Source organism: Rhamphochromis longiceps, linkage group LG13, assembly GCF_057381845.1.
Source record: "Rhamphochromis longiceps isolate RC_006_pf linkage group LG13, R_longiceps_female_GT1.1, whole genome shotgun sequence".
NCBI lineage: Eukaryota > Metazoa > Chordata > Actinopteri > Cichliformes > Cichlidae > Rhamphochromis > Rhamphochromis longiceps.
Genome location: NC_140569.1, coordinates 2481892 through 2501687, shown reverse-complemented (window position 1 = coordinate 2501687; position 19796 = coordinate 2481892). Strand labels below are relative to the sequence as shown.

The 19796-nt window shown below is 45.5% G+C and overlaps 1 protein-coding gene across 10 annotated transcripts in view; it reads right to left on the bottom strand.

Moving 5' to 3' along the window:
• LOC146655158 (bone morphogenetic protein receptor type-1A-like) overlaps positions 1-19530 on the bottom strand; it is a 40252-nt gene extending 20722 nt beyond the window's left edge. For 6 of the 10 annotated variants that reach the window (XM_085427842.1, XM_085427841.1, XM_085427843.1 and 3 more), the window contains exons 1-2: positions 19334-19530; positions 2784-2882 (exon numbers count right to left, since the gene is read on the bottom strand). The gene's annotated coding sequence lies outside the window, so the exon portion shown is untranslated. Of the gene's footprint in view, positions 1-2783; positions 2883-3063; positions 3137-19333 lie in introns of all 10 variants that reach the window. The other 4 variants (XM_085427847.1, XM_085427848.1, XM_085427846.1 and 1 more) reach the window with 2 other exon arrangements.
• Between the last annotated feature and the right edge of the window lie 266 nt (positions 19531-19796).

Below are 19796 nucleotides of genomic sequence, written 5' to 3'. Positions count from 1 at the left end.
CTCTACAGTTATAGTGAAGCCATGCTACAAACAGAAACACTCTCACTCTCTGGACATCCTCTTCCAGTAGGGGGGGTCACGCTCAAGCTCATCCAGAGAAAACGAGGCTCTATGGAGCTTCTGGAGATGTTCACCATGTTAGACAGAAGCAGGTGGGCTCTGTTCACTGACGACCGTCTGTTTCTGTTTGGTGGGATTAACAGAAGTTCAGACTGGCTGCACAGCTCTGCACCAAAGTGCACTGAAGGATGTGCAGCTTGTTTCTGGTGGAGCTAAAACCGTCTCATCCCAGTATGAAGGAGGGGAAACTACAGAGACCTGAGCGCCAACAAGTTTTCCCACACACAATACAACTAAAATATGACGGTAACTTTGTGTGTGTGTGTCCATGTGTGTGTGGGTGTGTGTGTCCATGTGTATGTGGGTGTGTGTGTGGGTGGTCTGGTCAGACTGGACTGTGCAGAGAGGCTGGATGGTTTCATTCACCGTGTCACGCTGAAAATGCAGCCAGGCCACAAACGACACGATACAGGTGGTCCTGTGTGTGTGTGTGTGTGTGTGTGTGTGTGTAAACTGCAAATATGGATATAAAAATAAACGGAGCCAAAAAAGTGTGTTTTTTGCCAGTGTTTGTTAAAGAGCCATGTGACACTGTTAATGATGCCCTGCACTCATCAGTGTATCACTCAATGACAGATCAGTGTTCACACTAACCAGCACTGGCCTGGTTCAAGCACACTGGTCCATCATCATATAGTAGGGTGTATTTACTGGTCCAATCACGATCGAGCAATTAGGCCTGAGGTACAAAACGTCACTGAGATGTAGTTTAGAAATCACTGATCGTGAGTTTCAGCTAAAGCTCATAAATCTTCTTTGCATGGACGCCTGGACGTTAGACTAACAGCTGGGACATCTCACTCATGGCTTCACTGCAGTTAATGATGGTTAATCAGCCAACCAGGTCAGTGCTCATCGTCAGCACGTCCACTGAGGTGGCTGTACAGTAATGACATCAGTCATTAGTTTAATTAACATTTTCACAGCTTCCTTCTGTCGACTCCTGAGAGCAGGAACGATGTGAGGCCTTAAATTATTTCAAAACAGGTGAAATATACACTTTTAATCTGTTGTTACTGCTGCTGCTTTCATCTCTCCACGTTTGTTTATCTCAGATCCATCCACGAGCTGTGATGAACTCAGTTTTCCCCGAGCATTCGTCGCCACTCGTGACTTTCCTCGAAGTATGTGACTGCGTGCTGAAACCAGGCCGACTGCTGCCTTTGTTTCAGCGCGCGGTGACTCAGGCGTCTGAGTTTGAGCTCGCTGACAGACCTTCAAACAGAGCCGGCCAGTCTGCAGCACCAAATCGCTCCCATATGTCCCCGAGGAGCTCTGCCCCCCCACCTCCACGCTTCATTCACATGCGGCGGCGCGCAGGGCAAACCTGACAGGGTTCAACTGCAGTCAGGATTCCAGCTTTAACCGAGTGACAAAGAACATGTCAACAATCTCCAAAAATAGCAAACGAATGTCAGACGCAGCCGATTACGTGAGCGTCTGATAAAGTGTTCTCTCAGGCTGACTGCTAATGGCCGTCCTGTCACAGATAGCTACGCTGATAATAAAACACTAACAACGAGCTGGCTTTGCTGTTTTTCAGAAACATCAGTGAATAACCGACTGAAGGAAGCCAAAGAATCAGACCGTCTGCAGCTGTAACACTGCGTCGCATCAAAGTTAACCCTGAAGGCAACACGAGCCAAACACAGAGATTACAAACAAACAGGAGCTTCAAGTTTTTTCACTTTTAACAAAAGAGGAAAAGAAATGAAAACGTCTTCATGCTGAACACCGTCCGGCAGTCCTCGCAGCACGTTACCTGCATTACTGTCGACCCGATTATGATTACAGAGCCCAAAGAGCAGCGAGGCCACCTTCATCATCATCATCATCATCATCATCATCTTCACAGTAACTCATTCCCCTGCTGAGACCTGAGCAGTATTTCGATATTAGTTAGAGCCCTAATTTGGTGTGACATTACATAATGCCTCTCCAACTCCTGTAGCCCCGCCCCCATCACAGAAAACTGTTTTTTCCATTTTAACGTGTTCGTCTAATCCTTTCAAACACCCAGTGACACCAGCACTAACTGACCGAGGCCAGCCGGACGCAACGGCAGCAAAGTAAGCATGCGTCCCCGCCCACTCTGATTAGGCTGTACTAAGGTGTGTGTGTCACGATTCAGCCCAAAAATATCAGACAGAAGCGCCGAGCTGACAGGATCCTCCTTTCCAACCTGACTGTCAACATTTTTGACCTTTAAAAGATCAACAGCACAGAGACGATCAAACCGGAGAACACAAAAAAAAACTGTCATTGAGGGAGATTTAACCTTTTACACACATTCCAGAGCTTTTCTTAAACACTTCCCCTACAACACACACACACACACACACACACACACAGATGGCGATGCAGCCATCGGCTTGCTGTAATCAGTGCTCTTCCTGCTCTGCTGTTAATCAAACCACATGACAGCTCCAATGACCCAATCAGAGCCTGCAATTAAAAGCCAGGAAGCCTCCTGATTGGCCAGCCTTTTCTTAAACAACCCTAGGGTCAAAGGTTAATCTCCTTGAAGCGCAAGACAGGCCCAGGCAATCAGAGTAATCACCGCAGCCGTCCACAAAATATAAAGTTTGTTTGTATTTTCTGCAGATGTGACACATCAGTGTAGTGTAGTGTGTGTGTGTGTGTGTGTGTGTGTGTGTGTGTACCTGACTGTTGAGTCCATGGTGGAATAATGTGCCTCTCGGTACACGGCTCCATGGGAAACGTAGTGTAGAAGTCAGATCAAGCCAACATCACGGCGGCAGCTGAGAGAGAGGAAAACAACGACGTGGTTATAACTCAGTGATGATCATACCTGCAGCACGTGTACCTGATTAACATCATCAATCATCATTAAGGCGGCAGCGTTTTCTGCCTGGCTGAAAACCCAAACAGAGGTCAGGAAAGCACGGGTTCAAATCAGTCCGGATCATCGTCCTCACTGACTGATGAAAGTGTTCCCAGGAGCCTCGAGGACCAAACGCCACCTTCCAAGACTGTGCACCCTCTGAAGGACCACCTTTAAAAAAAAAAAAAAAATCCTCCTTAAGCTCTCCGGGCATGAACGCAGCTCATCATTAGCTCAGTGTTGATGTCAGATAAGTGGAACAGCGTGGCTGACAGACGGGGAGCCTCCTCCTCGGGCACAGAAGCCTTTTTATCTGAGCGCAGAGGCCTCCTCAAAGGAGGCTTTATGCAGCCGAGGAGGCCCATGTCCTCAGAGCAAATTAATATTCACACCCAGAGAGCCGAGAGGAGGAGAGTCCAACACCGAGGACTGACAGGAAGCTGCTCACACCACAGCCAGTCTAACAAAATAAGAGTCAGGTCCAAGTCCAGAAACCAGAAATAATAATTGTTGTAGAAGTAACAACAACAACAACAACAACAATAAAAAACAATAACAACAACAGCTACCTGTTGCCTTTTTTTCTTCGGCTCGAGTTGAGTTAAACAGCGAGTGAGTCTGAGCTTTAATGGAGCTTAAAATCCAGTAAAATCACTCACACACACACGTATATAAAATATATATGTAAAAAAATAAAAATCACATTCAAACTGTGAAAGTAGTCCAAAATGCTACAGAGCAAATTACTAATCACACAAATCTGAACAAACTGCTGTAAAGGTCAAAGGTCGAAGGGCCCTAAGTGAGCAGTCCCTCCTCCTCACACTACACCTACGTGCAGCTGCCAAAACTAATACTCAGCTAGAGGTTCGGGCTCTTACTATGGTAGGAAAAGCATTATGTCAGTGGGATGTCCCCACGAAGATAGCAAACCAGACGCGCGCGTGTGTGTGTGGCAGAAAACCCCGTCAGCGGTGAGTTATTATAGAAGAGAAGGGGAGAAAATAGATGTCCGAGGACGAGAGCGGTCACAAGCTTGGCCGACAGGAACACGAACACACACACACACACACACACACACACACACACACACACACACACACACACCCACCCTTGTGGGGACATCTCATTGACATAATGCTTTCCCTAACCATCAAAAATGAATGCCTAACCCTGACCCTTACTCTAAATACCTAACCATAACCTAATTGTAACCCTGACACTAAAACCACATTTTGAGCCTCAAAAATGCCTTCAAACCTAAGGGGACCAAAATCCTGGTCCCCACGAGGGCTGTATGTCCCCACAAGTATAGTAAAACTACCAATTTTTGGTCCCCATGAAGATGTTAATACCCGTCCCGACTGACTGGCTGACTATGGAATTGCATAGTGACAACAGTATATCCTTACCAGCTGCACTTTGTTCTCCACTCTCATCCTCGTCGTTCAACTCCATCCCCAACCCCGTACTGGTACACTCATTAAAAATATGGGGCCAGTTTAGGACATACTTTAAACTCTTCTCAGCCCCATCTAACCATCTCTTTAAACCTTCGACCCAGGACGGTGGGTTTGTGGAGCGGCACAGAAGTGGAATTACTTGCTTTAAGGACCTATTCATAGCCAACAAACCAGCATCATTTGAACAACTTGCTAACAAATATATTCTTCCACCGTCACACTTTTTCAGATACTTGCAAGCCAGGCACTTTATTTGTTCCCAGACTCCAGGCTCAAGCCTCCACTATTAGAAACTATCCTACGACTCAATCCAACCAACAGAGGGCTGATTTCCCTGCTTTAGAATAAAATGTTAAATTTGAGACATACCTGTCAAAGGAGCTTGCAAAGAAAAGCGTCTGGACTTCTTTAAGTTGCTTGAAGACGTTTCACCTCTCATCCGAGAAGAGGATGAGAGGTGAAACGTCTTCAAGTAACTTAAAGAAGTCCAGACGCTTTTCTTTGCAAGCTCCTTTGACTATGATGACCTGGATGACTGAGAACCTTCACAGACATATTGAGACATACCTCTTTATCCAAGCTCAAGACACTGTAGGAAGAAGACCTAGACGTAACCTTCTCTGACGAAACATGGGCCTCCATACTCAAACATGTCAACACAACATCATTATGCGCCCGCCACTGTTTAATCCAGTTCACACGGTGCATAGAGCCCATTTCTCAACATCCAGACTGTCCCGTATCCATCCTGAAATCACTCCACATTGTGACAGATGCAAAACTGCTGAAGCCTCACTGGTCCACATGTACTGGTCTTGTCCCAGTCTCGTTCAGTTCTGGACAGATGTTTTTCATACCTGTCCAGGATTCTCAGTGTGACGCTGGCCCCCTTCTTGCTCTGTTTGGCATCAGTGGGAATGAGGTGCTTCTACGCCTCTAAAAAAAACAGACGACATCTTTCTGTTCCCTGTTAGCCAGGAGGGCAATCCTACTGAGGTGGCAGGACGCTCCCCCCCCACTCACAAACTGTGGTTATATGACCTCATGGCGTCAAATAAGACACTCACTCCAGAACTCTACTGGGAAATTTCAAAATCTATAAGAATTTTTCAGCAAACTCTCTTATGTCAGGTGTGGAAATCAGTGTTCAGGTGTCGGGCAGTGACCTGGGTGGGAATGAATGGGATTATTTTGCAGGGATTGTGTTACTTTGGGAAATATCATACATCTGTTTATATTTCCCTTTTTCTTTCTTTTTTTCTCCTTTTATTTGACAGCTGAAGATACATTTCTGAACCCACTTTACAGCCTAAATGTACTAGTTAACCCGAATGTACAGATCTGTAATCCTTTTTTCTTCCTGTTTAGATGTATAATATATATGTTTATATGTATAAAAGGAAAACCTCTTAATAAAAAGACCTAGTTTAAAAAAAAAAAAAGTGCACATTGGAAAAGCCGTGAGGGAAACAACACGCTTGCTTGAACGCTTTACCATGACTGCGTGAAACTTACAAACCGCTTCCACTCTGATAACCGGACTCGAGCTGAAATCAATCGTTTCGACCAGATGAGCTGAACTGAAGGTCTCAACGACTCAGAGCCAGAAAGTCCTCGTGGCGATGTTTGTGTTACTCTAAGTGAGATCATCTGTTCTGATCCTCTTCAGTCAGAAGGGCGGTTAAATAAACGCCTCACACAGCCAGTTTGATCCTGGCGTGGACATCAGTCACATGTCAAAGCATTCCTCAGCTGCATTTCTGCTCGGCCTTTCAAAATAAAACTCCAAACTTTATTTAAAAACAAACAGAGATCCTATGGCAGTAAGACAAATGTGGCAGTGTTTACAGGTCTGTGGAGACGCAACAGCGTGGATGTTTATGGTCATAAGGTGGAGGCTGTTTCCTTTAAGAAGTGAATGAGAAGCAGCCCGCCATCCATCCAGTCAGGTGACAGTGAGCTCTGGGTGAGTGCTCATGATGCCCGTGATGATTTACCGTCACGGCGAGCTGTTTACACCAACCAGCTATTTAAAGGAAGCCCGACAGCCAGAGAGAGGGAGGGAGAAACAGCAAGCTGCTCAGTTCATGCTGACTGCATGTTATTAACACACACACACACACACACACACACACCTCTCCGAATTATTCTTAGAATATAAACATGGATTCAGATGGGAGCTGAAATTCATTCTTGAAGAGGTTATTTTGGACATTTAACTAAATTCAAACAGGTAAGTTACTCAAAACAGAAGAACCTGCCTGCACAGCCTGTCAGTGAACATCAGCAGCCACGCTATTGGTCAGATAAGGACAATAAACAGATCTGGACGTCCGGTCCACCTGCCTTTAGCTGGAGCTGTAGTTCTGATAGTGTACCTCATGCACACCTCTCACAGCTTTGGCCTTGACGTCGTTCCTCCTGTCCAAAACAAACTGAACGAGACAGTTCACAGTATTGTGATCACCTGACGTGTAGATGTACTAGCAGTTTAAAAACCTGCCTTATGGCCCACCTGAAGACTCATTTTTAATAATCAGCCGCCACCGTCAGCTCTGCTTTAAACTGGGCTTAGAGTGCTCCGGGGCAGCTGATGTTTACACGCAAATTCCAGCGTTTGAGTGACGTGTGAGATGCTGTGAAACCACAGTCTAACAGGAAAGCAGTGAAACCAGTCGTCCTTATGTGAAAGCAGACGGGCAAAGCGCCCGAGCTGTGCCGGCACATAAACAAACACATGGCAGGACCAGAGAGGAGACGAGCTCAGGAGGAGGTCTGTCTGCAGCGGGGAGAGAAAACAAAGTCCAGCATTTAAACGCCGCTGAAGCCTCGCTATAGCGCTTGTGCGTCTGCTTCGCCTCAGGCCACACTGCGTCAACCTGATTCCCAAAGAAACCGCCAGTGCCGCTGGCCACCAAACTCGCCGTTTTACATCACCACCCCCGAACACAACAAACATCAGAGGATCGACCCTGAACGAGGCGCTGCAGCCCGACAATCAGCCGTGCGTGTGGAATACTACAAATGCAAACACTGCCTTTGGTCACGGTGCTTACGAGGGGCGGTCAATCAGAAGACAGCTTCCTTAAAGGGGGAGGAGCTAAGAGCATCAATGACGTTTTAACCTGACCCAACCCTCCTGACCTCAATTCTGCACTTTGATGATGTGACTCGTCTTCCTGTCGGATGCTCTTAGTGATGCTCGGGCAGATTACAATTAACATGTGGAAACTGCTCCAACTGTCTCACCTGCAGCGGTGACAGGTGTACTGAGCTGTTCACCTACATTTTCCACAGCGTCGGAGTCTTCAGCGTGCACCGCAGGGCTGGACGGCGCTGCAAGGAAGTGGACGCAAAGCGTTCAGATGTCCCACGTCTCAGATCCCAGCTTTCACAAAACCAACAGAGGAAGACGAGCGCAGGGATGAGACACTAATGGCATCAAAGCGAACAGCAGCCGGCAGCCAGAGCTAATTGAAATTAACGAGCAGAAACCAGGAGGGAGCGGCGCTGTGTTCACAGACCCCGGGCGGAGTGGGAAAACTGAGGGGTGCCGGTCGTACAAGACAAACCGACTGAGACAGAAAAGGACCGTAAACACTCGGCTGTAACGGCTCGGTCCTCAAACAGTTTGCATAGTTCAGCTTCAGATTTATTTTCAAACTTCTAAAGCACTTAAAAACCAGACTCTGCTTATTTTCACCACTTAAGAACTGGCAAAAGAAAGAGTGGGAACAGGGTAGTAAATGAAGAGGGAGCGCCAATGTGACACTCACGCATAAGATTTTCTGCTTTGACATTAAAAAGACGACAAAGAAATCCAACCTTTACTAATACGTACGACAATGTGCTTGATACTTGTGTCTAAACTAACCCGACGACGTTTGTAGCTCAGTCCAGCAGACGCCTCCACCTGCACTCAGAGCAGATTACAACAATTTCAATGAAGCTGATTAACGATGAACTGTCGTTCTCACATAGAGAAAGTGCCGTAGAAGCTTTCGGTCTTCTGAAACTCAAAAAACTTGAGCCCAAACTCAAACACACCCTTCACAAAAAACAAATAAAAAAAGTTGAATTTATGAGGAAAAAAGATCTGAGTTTAAATGAACGTGTGATTGCTGGATGCTCGTGATGCTGTAACAATTATTTCCCCCGAAACACAAAAACAGATTGTACGGTTACCTGCTGACTGTCTGTGTGTTGGTAGCCTGGGCTGCTCAGGCATTTATTCGCTGTGTAGGTCTATAAGATTCAGCCGTTTCTGAGAACAACCCAGTGCACACATTAAACTTCGTGCAAAACTGATTACTGCAAACAGCATGAAGGCTGGAGGACCGAGGCAGAGATCCACCGTCACCTGAATCCTGAGTCCACGATCGAGGTGGGGAGGAGACGGCTCCGTTAACGAGCTGGACACGGAGGGGAGGGGTCAGGATGGAGGTCAGGGGCCATCACCACTGCCCCCACCAGCTAGGAGGATTAGGAAAAACAAATCTGCCTGAAGAATGAAGGAGGAACTGAAACAGACGTCTGACAGTTCTTCCTATGAATCAGTCAGACAACCTCAGACTTCCTTTAAACAACAACAGATTTCCTAAAGGAGACTCACTTCAACTAGTTAACTTCTGCTAAAAACAAACTGACAGAATGAAGTCATACTTATGTAGAGAGCTGTGGTCAAACAGAACTAAAGAAATCATTTCTGTCTATAAATGTCCAGGAAATGTGTGTTTGGTCTGCAGATGCTCCAATACATCATCTTTACTTCATGCTTGAAATTTCACTTCAATTTTCTTTACACAGCACCAAATCACTTAAAGTAAAGACCCCACAATAATACCAGAGTGAGACAAACTTGACTGGAGCCAGTTGGTGACACCAACTCTGCTTCAAACACTGTAAAGTCTTGTTTTGTAACGAGGTTTTGTGATGAGGGGACAGAAAGCTCCGATTCCTCTGCTGTGGTTTGGTGAGACTTCAGATATCTGAAGTCGAGGAATTCAGCCCTGTTCGTTGCAGTCACATGACCGCACGAGTAATCACATTTAAAAGAGCCGGTTTGACGTGAAGCAGAGAGGGTATTCATCTGTCTTCATGGGGGGGGGGGTCTGCTGAATTATTTACTGGGATGGGTGGTGTGTATTTAAAGCTGAGATCGATACCACTGAAGGTCTGCTGGAGCCGCTGGAGGAAGGACGAGGTCGAAGCATAGAGGAGGTTTCGACCTTCAGCTGATGTCGATAAATTCAGCTATTTGCATTCATCAGTTTGGGAATTCATAGGGAGCATTTTACACTACGTTCCAACATCCAACAAGCTGCAGGCTTACATGCTTACAGAAGCAGCGGGTGGGCAGCTCAGTCGTTCACACAGACTGCTGCAGGCCAGTTCAAACTATGTTCTGACAACACAAACCTTTAACACAACTCTCAGCATCACAAGCTGAAGCTGAGGCGTCTCCTTCAGGGTGATTTACATCATACATCGTTATTTTCCAGATTAAGGTTTTTCCACTAATAAGACACAAAACAAGTTCTGGATCAAAAACAGGCCAGAAGAGGAAGAACATTAAACATTACTTGTAAAAAAAAATGTTTCATTAGTTCAGCTTTGTGTTAAAATATAAATATTTCAAAGACATTTTTCACTAAATTACAAAACCTGAGTGAGAAAGAAAAATCATCTGAATCACCATCAAAGATTTCACCTAGAAAAATCTCCAACCAAACTTTTATTATATATATTCCTTAAACAGTATTCATTATAAATCAGCCCGAGCCCTCCTCGGTATCCAAGCAGCCCATCAGGGGTCCTCGGCCCACACTTTGGGTCACCATGTTAGAAAAAGTAACGCATGGACACAAACTGATTCATCTACACCCGAGTGACCTCTGCCACAAATCCAGGAGAAGGAAAAACGCTCAGGAGGAGGACATGAAATCTCTCTGCAGGGACGGAGGTGAAGAATCGTCCCTCTGTGCGCTCAGCTCCCATTTACTGCCTTTATTTATCTGCACAGAGGCTGGCCGCATGGAGGGGGAGGGGGGGAGGAGGAGGAGGGTGGATTGCATGTTTTCCTCCCTGGCTCAGCCACTCTGTCTCCAGGCTGCTGGGGGGAGAGGAGGAGGAGGGAGGCGAGGCAGACAGAAGGGAGCGCTGGAGATGTGAAACCCGATCTCCTTTCCTCCTTCCTACCTTCATCCCTCCTCCTCCAGCAATGCCACCTCGCCAGAGAGCCTCCGAGACTCCGAGTAATCTGATCCCCAGCCTGCCAGACTGGAAACCCACTCCGAGAAAAGGATGGAGGGAGGGAAGGAGGAGGAAAAGGAGAGGTGGAAATAGAGCAGAGGAAAAGGGAGAGATCCCCGAGCTCAACCTCCGAGGGTGGAAAGTCTCCCAGGAGAGGGAAAACTGAGACGGAGCGCTGGGAAGGAGGAGAAACAGATGGGGGGGGGGGAAGCTCAGTGAGTTTGTAAAGCAGCTTTTAATAACAGAGCTGGGCCCGAAAAGGAGCCTGAACAACCAGAAGACTGCTTTCAGCTCTCCTGTGTGCTCGCTGCTCACCATCAGCCTGCCTCAGTGTTTAAGGTTATCGTGGAGAAATAACGCCAGCACCAGACAAACACCCCGAGCATCAAAACGACACAAACTGAGCATGAAAACCCTAAATCAGACACCGCGAGCGTGTCGCACAGCAGCACGCCAACTTTAACAGAACATCTGATTCCAGCAGCGAGCTGGGCCGTGAGTTTTAAGGCCCCACCCACCACCGACCACGTCACCTGACGTTGTAAAACCAGCGGCTAGCTGCCGTGTCACGATGATTCACAAATAATGAATCACTAACAAATCGCCTACAGTTTCTGCAGCCGCCTGCGCCTGATATTAATAATTTTGTGTTCTCGTTTATACTTTCTTCTGTTGGGCGACTGCACGGATGTGAAACAGCGACACACACGTCGCCAGCGTTTCCTCTGACCACCTCGTGGCTCACACCGCTCAGAGTCCCGGATCTTCTGTTATTCCAGTTTTATCCACAAAAACAATCAGACAGGCCAGAGCTGCCTGTTAGTCCACACACTGCTGCTAAAAATAATGGTTTGACTTTTGAACATTGAAGCTGGCAAACATGTGATGAGACTGTTGTCTACTGGTGGTGGTCAGAGGGCCCGGCCTCTGTCAGTGCGCCCCAGGGTGGCTGTGGCTACACTGTAGCTGCCATCACCAGTGTGTGAATGTGTGCGTGACTGGATGTGTAAAGCGCTTTGGGGTCTTTAGGGACTAGTAAAGCTATACAAATACAGGCCATTTACCAAGAGCTGTTTACGACATCTTAAAAAGCCTCACAGACGTGTTTCAGATGAAGAGAAAAGTTTCTGCTGTTCATTTTTTTTTTCATCCATTATCTAATCCTATTTAACCCTTGTATGGTGTTCGGGTCTGTGAGACCCGTTTTCAGTTTTTCTCAAAAGAAAAATTAAACAATTAATTATTTTTTCAACCTGAAATTCATTGGCTTTGGCTTATTTTCTCTGAAGAACATAAATCTGAACTAATTTTCAATGACCTCATACTGTACCTCCCCCCACGCATTTACATTACATACAAGGTATTCGGGTCCACTGGACCCAGGTCTAATAAAAGTGTTGAAAGTGCAGGTCCTGTGTTCCCACACTCTGTCTTCCTCCTTTCTGGTGCTGCTGATAGTGTTTTCTTCCCCTCCTGCTCCGCACAAAGTTGCAGCATTGTTGAAAATTCAACTATCAACACTGTCTGCTCTGACATTCCCGCACATTTTACCCTCTTTCTTGAGGGATCCAAATTTTATTTTCTCATACCCTGTCCCACCTGCAAATTAGGGGCATAATACTATAAATAAGACTTTGCCAGTGTGGTTCTTTATCACAACTGATCAAGATGGCAAAAGATTATCTGCTGCGAGGGCCATCTGATTGATTTTGGAAGAGAGAGGAGCTTCGGATGATGATGTTGACAAAGAGGTTTCAGAATATTTCACATTTCTGAAAATTCAGAGTCTGACAGTGACTTTGAAGAAGAGGAGGTTGAGCATCATTTAGTAACAAAACGAAGACGAGTACCCCATCTGCAGCCAGCTCCAGGACCAGAACAAGCCCACCAGACAGCAAGTGAAGAAATATGGATGTCAATAACTGGTGAAATTGAATGGTCTTCTTGCCCAAGAAATGAGCCACCCTGCAGAGCTGTTACTGTGATAAGCCAGGGCCAACACGGCTGACAGTTACTCATGTGCAGGACATCAAGTCTTCATTTGAGCTTTTCATCCCAGATTCCATCCAGAAAATTATTCTGGATTGCAGTAATCTAGAAGGAAGGTGTGTTTTTGGAGAGAGGTGGAAGGAGATGGACCAAATTCATCTAAGAACCCCAAAGGCCTACTTTGGGGTTTTTATCCTTGCAGGAGTTTTAAGGTCCAAAGGGGAATCGACAGAATCCCTGTGGGATGCAGAAACCGGCAAGAACCTATCCGTGCATCAGTGTCTCTGGAAAACTTCCACAAAATTTCCAGGATTATCCGTTTTGATAACAGAGACGACAGACCAGCTCGACGGCAGAGAGACAAGCTAGCTGCCATCAGGACAGTGTGGGATAAGTGTGTGCACCACCTCCCCCTGTTTTACAACCCTGGGCCTAATGTCACCATTGATGAGCAGCTGATGCCATTTAGTTGTGAAACATATTGCTTCACGTGTAAATGTGTTGTGTCTTTACACTCACTCCACTTGATTATAACGGATTTATTTTTTTATAACATTTTATAAAAAAAAAAAAAAAAAAACGAGAAGCACATTAATTCATAAATGTGATCTAACAAAGGTAAAGGGAAAAAATGAACCATCTTTGCTGTTCATATGTCTTGTAATTGGGATGAAGTAAACATCTGTTGAGTAATTTAACATAAAATTGTTTGATAGTGTTAATTTGGAAAGCCAAAACTCTAGCGGGTCCACCAGACCCATGAACACTGGCTGAGTAACAAAAATATGAACACCACACAAGGGTTAATAACAGACAAACCAGCAAAGTAACGCGTTCTTCCACCCGAGCCACACGGCGAGTCTGAGTTTTAAAATTCAAATACAAGGACAGGGCTTATCTGTGGGACAACAAACTTCAAAAGTCAGATTTATCTCCATCATCTTCTTTTCTTTATAGTTTGAACACAAAATTCCCACAAACACAGTCTGACGTGTGTGCAGGGATGGCATTTTCCTGTATCACAGACTCAAACTGGGATTTTTTAGCCATACCACATCAACCACCATCACAGCTACGGCCCGTCTCCAGGGTGATTCACCTCCTCTGGTTTTCTTTCTGAGCGCCTGAGAAGACATAACCGAGGGCGCGGTGACTCACGTTGCGGTCACGACGATATACCTGCTGCTCGGTCCGTGGCTTTTTGTCAGACCCGGGGACCACGAGTAGCCGTTTCCCACGTTGAGCAGTTTCAAAAATGGTGGTTTTGATTTTCGTGATTTAGACGCGCTCGTGACTCATCGAGTGACGCCACTGACCAGCCAATCGATGGCATGCAGCCTGACAACGTCACATTTTAATATCTGTACGAATCGCTTTGGGACCCCTGGCGAGCAGGTACTATGACCTAATGGAAAACCCTGAAAACCGCGGGGAGTCGATCCGAGCAGGTACGAATGGGAACGGGGCTCAAGTGTAGTGGTGCAGGCCGGGAACAGAGACGGGAGCAAGCTCGTGGGGGAAAGAGAGGAAATGATTGAAAACGTCAAACGAGCACGTGGCTGCATTTCAGTGATACTCAGACTGCAGAGCTGAGCAATGACAACATCAGCAGCTGGATAAAGGTTTCCAACTGGTCCTTCAACTCACGTGTTCTCCATAGTAGCAGAAATGCATAAAAATGAGGCTTTTATGAAAACACTGAATAAAAATGACTTCTTGAAAGACAATAAATGTACAGTTCAGTATACGAAGTGTGTTTGAATGGCAGAGATGAGCCATGGCTGAACGGGACTCACAGGCCTGAGTGTGCACTTCAGAATTATTCAATGTTTTAAGTTCAGCTAAAGTCAGTTTTATTTGCAAAGGACCAACTTACAAGAAACAGTCACATTTAAGGTGTTTTATACTGTAAATACTGACAGCCCAACAATCAGACGACCTCCTGTGAGCAAACACTTGGTAACAGTGGGAAGGAAGACCTCCCTCAGGCTGCGTCCACACTGGCCCAGATAGATTTGAAAATGGCGTTTTCGTCTGAAAACGCTCCACGCCCACACTAGCGTGTTCAGTTGTTTTCACAGAGTTGTGCGTCCACACTGAAATGGCCGAAAACGCTTACGTTCCAGTGCTGCACATGTGTGAAGCGCAAGAAGATTTGCCCTGCCTCATTTCTGTCTGCCGCTTATTTACTTCCGTCTCTTTGAAACGTGGCAGCAGAATGTTGAGGAAAAGCACCGAGTTTGTTAAATGGACTCACAATGAGGTGGAGTTGTTGCTGCGAGTAACACAAAAGTACAAAGTTGCAAAAGCGAGTGAGAATTAGAAAAAGGAAGAAAAGCTCTGGAGCAGACTGATATGAAGTCTCCGTTTTCTCTGTCCACACTGCGACACATAAGCACCTTCAAATGTATTCGTTTTCGAGAGCGTTTTCAAAACGCTGTTTTTTCCTTCGGGGAAAACGCCGTCTCAGTGTGGACGGGCGGCCAAAACGGAGAGAAAACAGTGTTTTCAAACAAAGACGCATTAGTGTGGACGTAGCCTCAGGCTCAGGAAGGGGAGGCCATCTCAGACTGCTTGGAGGTTGGGAAGGTTGTGTGACCTGGACCCCATTCACAAAAGAGCTCACTAATGCCCCCTCCCCTTTTGTTTAGATAAAAAGTCAAACTTTCAAAATAAGAGCGTGAGGCTTGTCCGTGATTAAACGGACGACTGTTTGAAGATGACAAACACACCTTTGCACACTTGGCTAAGAAAATGTAATCTGTGGCTGCACAAGGACACAGGGTTCAGCTACCCTGCAAGACTCCATTAGCATTAACTGGTGTTTTTCTGTACACTGGTCTGGTCCCAGTGCAGAGGACTGGTGTCATTTTATAAGTATAGATCATTTAATTATGGGATAACAGAAGAAATCACAAATCCCTGGGAACGTCTTTAGGTTTCAAGAAGACAAAAAGAATTAAAAAACAAAACAAAAACAACTTTCACTTGAAACTTTAAAGAGTTTTTTATGTTTCTTTTTGTTTTAAACTATAAACATGACTCAAAAAATAAAGATTCAGTGGTTTTATGACACAAAGAGGAGGTGGTGGTGGAGGAGGCGGCGACTGCCAGTCTTATCTTTTTCAGACCCCCCCCCCCTTCTCTCTCTCTCTCTGTTTCTCTTGTTGTGGCCTCGCTCACTCGCCTGCTGTCAGTGTTATTTCGGTTACAGCGATCTGGGCTTGGCTGAGGAATGTACAGCTGCCTGACATACGGATAATACTAGATTTTAATTTCTAACACCCCCTCTCTGCCCTGCCGTGTGCCTCTGCTCCCTATCAGGGAGGAGGAAGAGGAGGCGGCCTGCAAAGGTAGAGGCTGTGAGAGCAACAACGACATCGATGCTTTCTGTAGACCTTTTTAAAATACAGGAAACTTAAATGATGCTTTATATTTATTATAACAGAGTACGTGAGGCTGCAGGCAGGAAAAAGGAACCTGAAGACATCATTTGGTGGTTTCAGCCGTTTACACTGTGGAGGTTTGGATGCGTGCACAGACTGTCTGGTTTCTGTTTGTTAGCATCTCAAAGCTAACTACTCAACAGACCACAGACGGACATCCAGCTTAGACACCCTTAGACTTTAAACACAACACTCTTTAAAGACTTTGGATGCACTAAACAGAACTCAGACACAGTTAAAGCTTCTAAACATGTTAAAAACCCCTACAAGGCTATATACACCTTTACAGATTCTACAGGCTTTTAAAAATACTCAAACAGGCATTAAACAATATTAAAAGATTCTGTACCATTAACAGAGTTAAAGACGCAGCAAAAGACAAAACAAAGAAGACGACCCAGAGGGTTGGCATCTACTTTCGGCAACATTTCTAAAGCTTCTTCTTCCTGATTGTCACTGAAGACCTTTTAATGACCCATATGCAGGAGGCAGATAAATGCCAGCAGCCAGGTCTCACAGGGGCAGCCAAACAGGTTTTCCTCCTCTCCTCAGCAGCCATTAAAAGACGCCACCTAAAGCGATGCGGGTCAAAAATGTTTATCTGAGGCCCATTCGAGGCATCAGCAGTCGGCTTACAGTGAAAATAATATGTGTGTTATTATCCCTGCATCCATATTCAGTAAGCAAACATGCAAACAACCAGGAAATCAGCACTAAACACCCAAATACTCGTGTATTTTGTATATCTAAAGGTTGTGGTCTAATAATCAAACAGACGGTCGTTAGCATGTACGAGGATCGCTTCATGCAGGATTTTACTGCAACCATCCCAACACGCTGCAGTTCTCATGCCACAAACTCTTCAGGCGATGTTCGACCATGTGCCTCTATAATCATATCATCGGCACCAACGCTGGTATAAAACTTGGACTGATATTATAGCGTCATGTTGTCATGTTTAAGTTCCCTAATGTGTGCAACAGCAAGACAAGGCCAGACATGTCTGAGAGCGAGAGCAGCCTGTGATGATGATGATTTAGTACCTAAAGCAGGAGCTACTTCAACACCCAGCACACACCATCGAGCAGATGCTGCAAATCACATGTAAACACATGTAAACTCCAGTGCTAACGCCTCGTCACTGTCTGTAAAGTCGCTGCTTTTACATTTACAGACGCTGCTGCAGAGATGCAAGCATCACTGGTAGGATGATCCCAAATGTTCTAGAAATATTGGGACATAACTCATATCGCCCACTCCTGCTGTAAATTAAACTAATGTTTGGCAATTTCATGTCATTCACCCACACAAGGCGGGCAGTTCGGGCTTCAGTGTTTTCCCTGCACATCTGGACTCGCTCTGCCTCCAGAGCCAAAAACGCTTCAACAGTTATTTTTACATTTCACACTAACGTCTGACACAACGACTCTGAAAACCTCACGTCACATTTCATCTTAAGAGAATTCTAAGGACTCTAAAGACCACTTGGATTAAATTATTATTGTTGTGACGTTAAATCTCCTCTTTATTATTTCTGCATTGGTCATCAATGATCAAACACGACAGGGGTGAGTAAACGCACATATGAGCTGAACATGACAGAGCATCGTTAAAGAGCTCACACACCGTTTTTACTGAATAAAACAAACTGGTCCAGGTAACTGTGCTCGCTTTTACCCACATACTTCTCCTACAGTGTCGGCCTCGTGTTTGAGATTTTCATATGAGCAAACACCCTGAGAGTCTGTGCTGCAACGAAACCTGGAGGACGTCTACTGAATCAAGGCCACAGATGAATGTGCCTCATGATTGGGCTGTTCCAGTAATGGTTTTATATACAGGTGATTAAACTGTTCCCAGTATGAGCTGCCAGATGTGGTTGAATGTTAGATCCTGCAGTTTAACAGAAACCGTGAGTTAAAAATCAAGCCCCCCCCCCCAAATGTAAAATGAGTTTGACACACCTGGATTAGAGGACGGCTTCACTGTTTCACACAGTGCTGGGCAGGTGGATGTGCAGGTGTTTAGTTTTTTATTAGAGAAAGGTGTGAATGACATCACATTAAAGGTGCTCAGGAATCAGCTGCCTCTCCGGGAACTCTTTCATCCTGCTGTTGCACTACAGCAGCACTTTTTTAAGCTGATTTAAAATCTGTGATGTCTGATAAACAGATTATTGGAAAGATTACTCCCATGTCCGCGCATTTTAAAAATAGGAAATGGCCTTAGTTTAAATTTAAAGTATTTTAAACAAGTACTTTAAGATTTTTTTAAGGAGGTACAAGAAAATAAAAGTGACTCTTTCATGCTGCCTTATAAAACCTCTCAGATTGCAAAGACATAAAAGCCGCGATAGTTAATCGATTAGTCGATCAGTGAACTGTATTGATTATGAGCTGCAGACACGTGAACGATTAAAAGCGAGAAACATGGCGGAATAAACAAGAGACAGAACTAAGATCAAAACCACCTTAAAACACGCCGAAGCAGCCTGGAAACCTGGAGCTCACAGGTGGCTTTACCTGACTGCTCAGGTGGGTCAAAAATCAGAGTTTAAAGCAGGTAAACATACAGAAACACGGCTGCCCAGCCCACGATGCTAACCAGGTTAACAACACTGAAGGTCAGCAACGAAAAGCGCCGTAAAAAAACTTTGACAACAAACTTTAACCAGTTTTTCTTCTTCGTTTCAGCACCTTAAACCCGCTCAGAGCTAACTCGGAGCTAGCAGCGCTAACAGGAATGCGGCTAACCGAGCTGGAAACAAATTCTCCCGAAACAAACTTCACCAAACGCCCCCGAAAACACCCCTACACCCCAAAATAGTCCGAATCTAGGGTTTAAATAAAGCCCCTGTGAGTTTAAAGCGATAATCTGTCACTTTTTAAATCAAAAACGAGCCAAATTTCTGCTGCAGCAAAACTACAGCCAACTTTTTTTTTCCACGACAGCAGTTAGAGAAGGAGGGGATGCGTCTATCTGCTGGCACAGAAATAAAATCTGTACACGGATAAAATTTAATTCTCATTTTTTAACTTACATCCACAGTTAAACACACTAAAATTATTTTACACCCACACACACACGGGTCTACTTAAAGCTGCTTCACTGAAAAATAAAAATCCTAAGGGAGTGCGTGTGCTCCAGTAAATAGACGACGCTCAGAAGTCGGGCTCAGATCCGCCGTCTGGACTGAAGTTTGGGATCGTTTGACTCACCTTTCTTCCTGTGTCTTTACTGTCTCCTGGATGTTCGAACCTTTTTCCCCCGCGTTACTTCATCCTGTAAGTCCGGTTCGAGCTCGCGCCAGCCTCCGTTATCCCGCACAGAAATCTATATTTCCAGACGTTTTTCGTTGGCGTCCCCCGCTCCGTGCGCTCCGCTCGCCTCTGCGGGTTTGCGCTGCTGTTGGACAGAAAAGCGAATACCAGGCAGAGATCGTCTCCTAGTATTCGCGATGACTCACTGTGCAGCACAAAACACCCAGCCGAACTTCCGGTCGGAACGAGGGGTGTGTGGAAAATTTGCACGCGCTCACTGTTTCACCTCTCAGGTAACTTCAGAGGACCTGAGGTTTTGAGTGGCCCAGGTGTGAGGCTCTCGCGTTCTCCTATTTTCACTCCTTAAAAAAACCCAAACAATTATTTCTCTATTTTCTTCCTTTTTCTCTTTGTCCAGCAT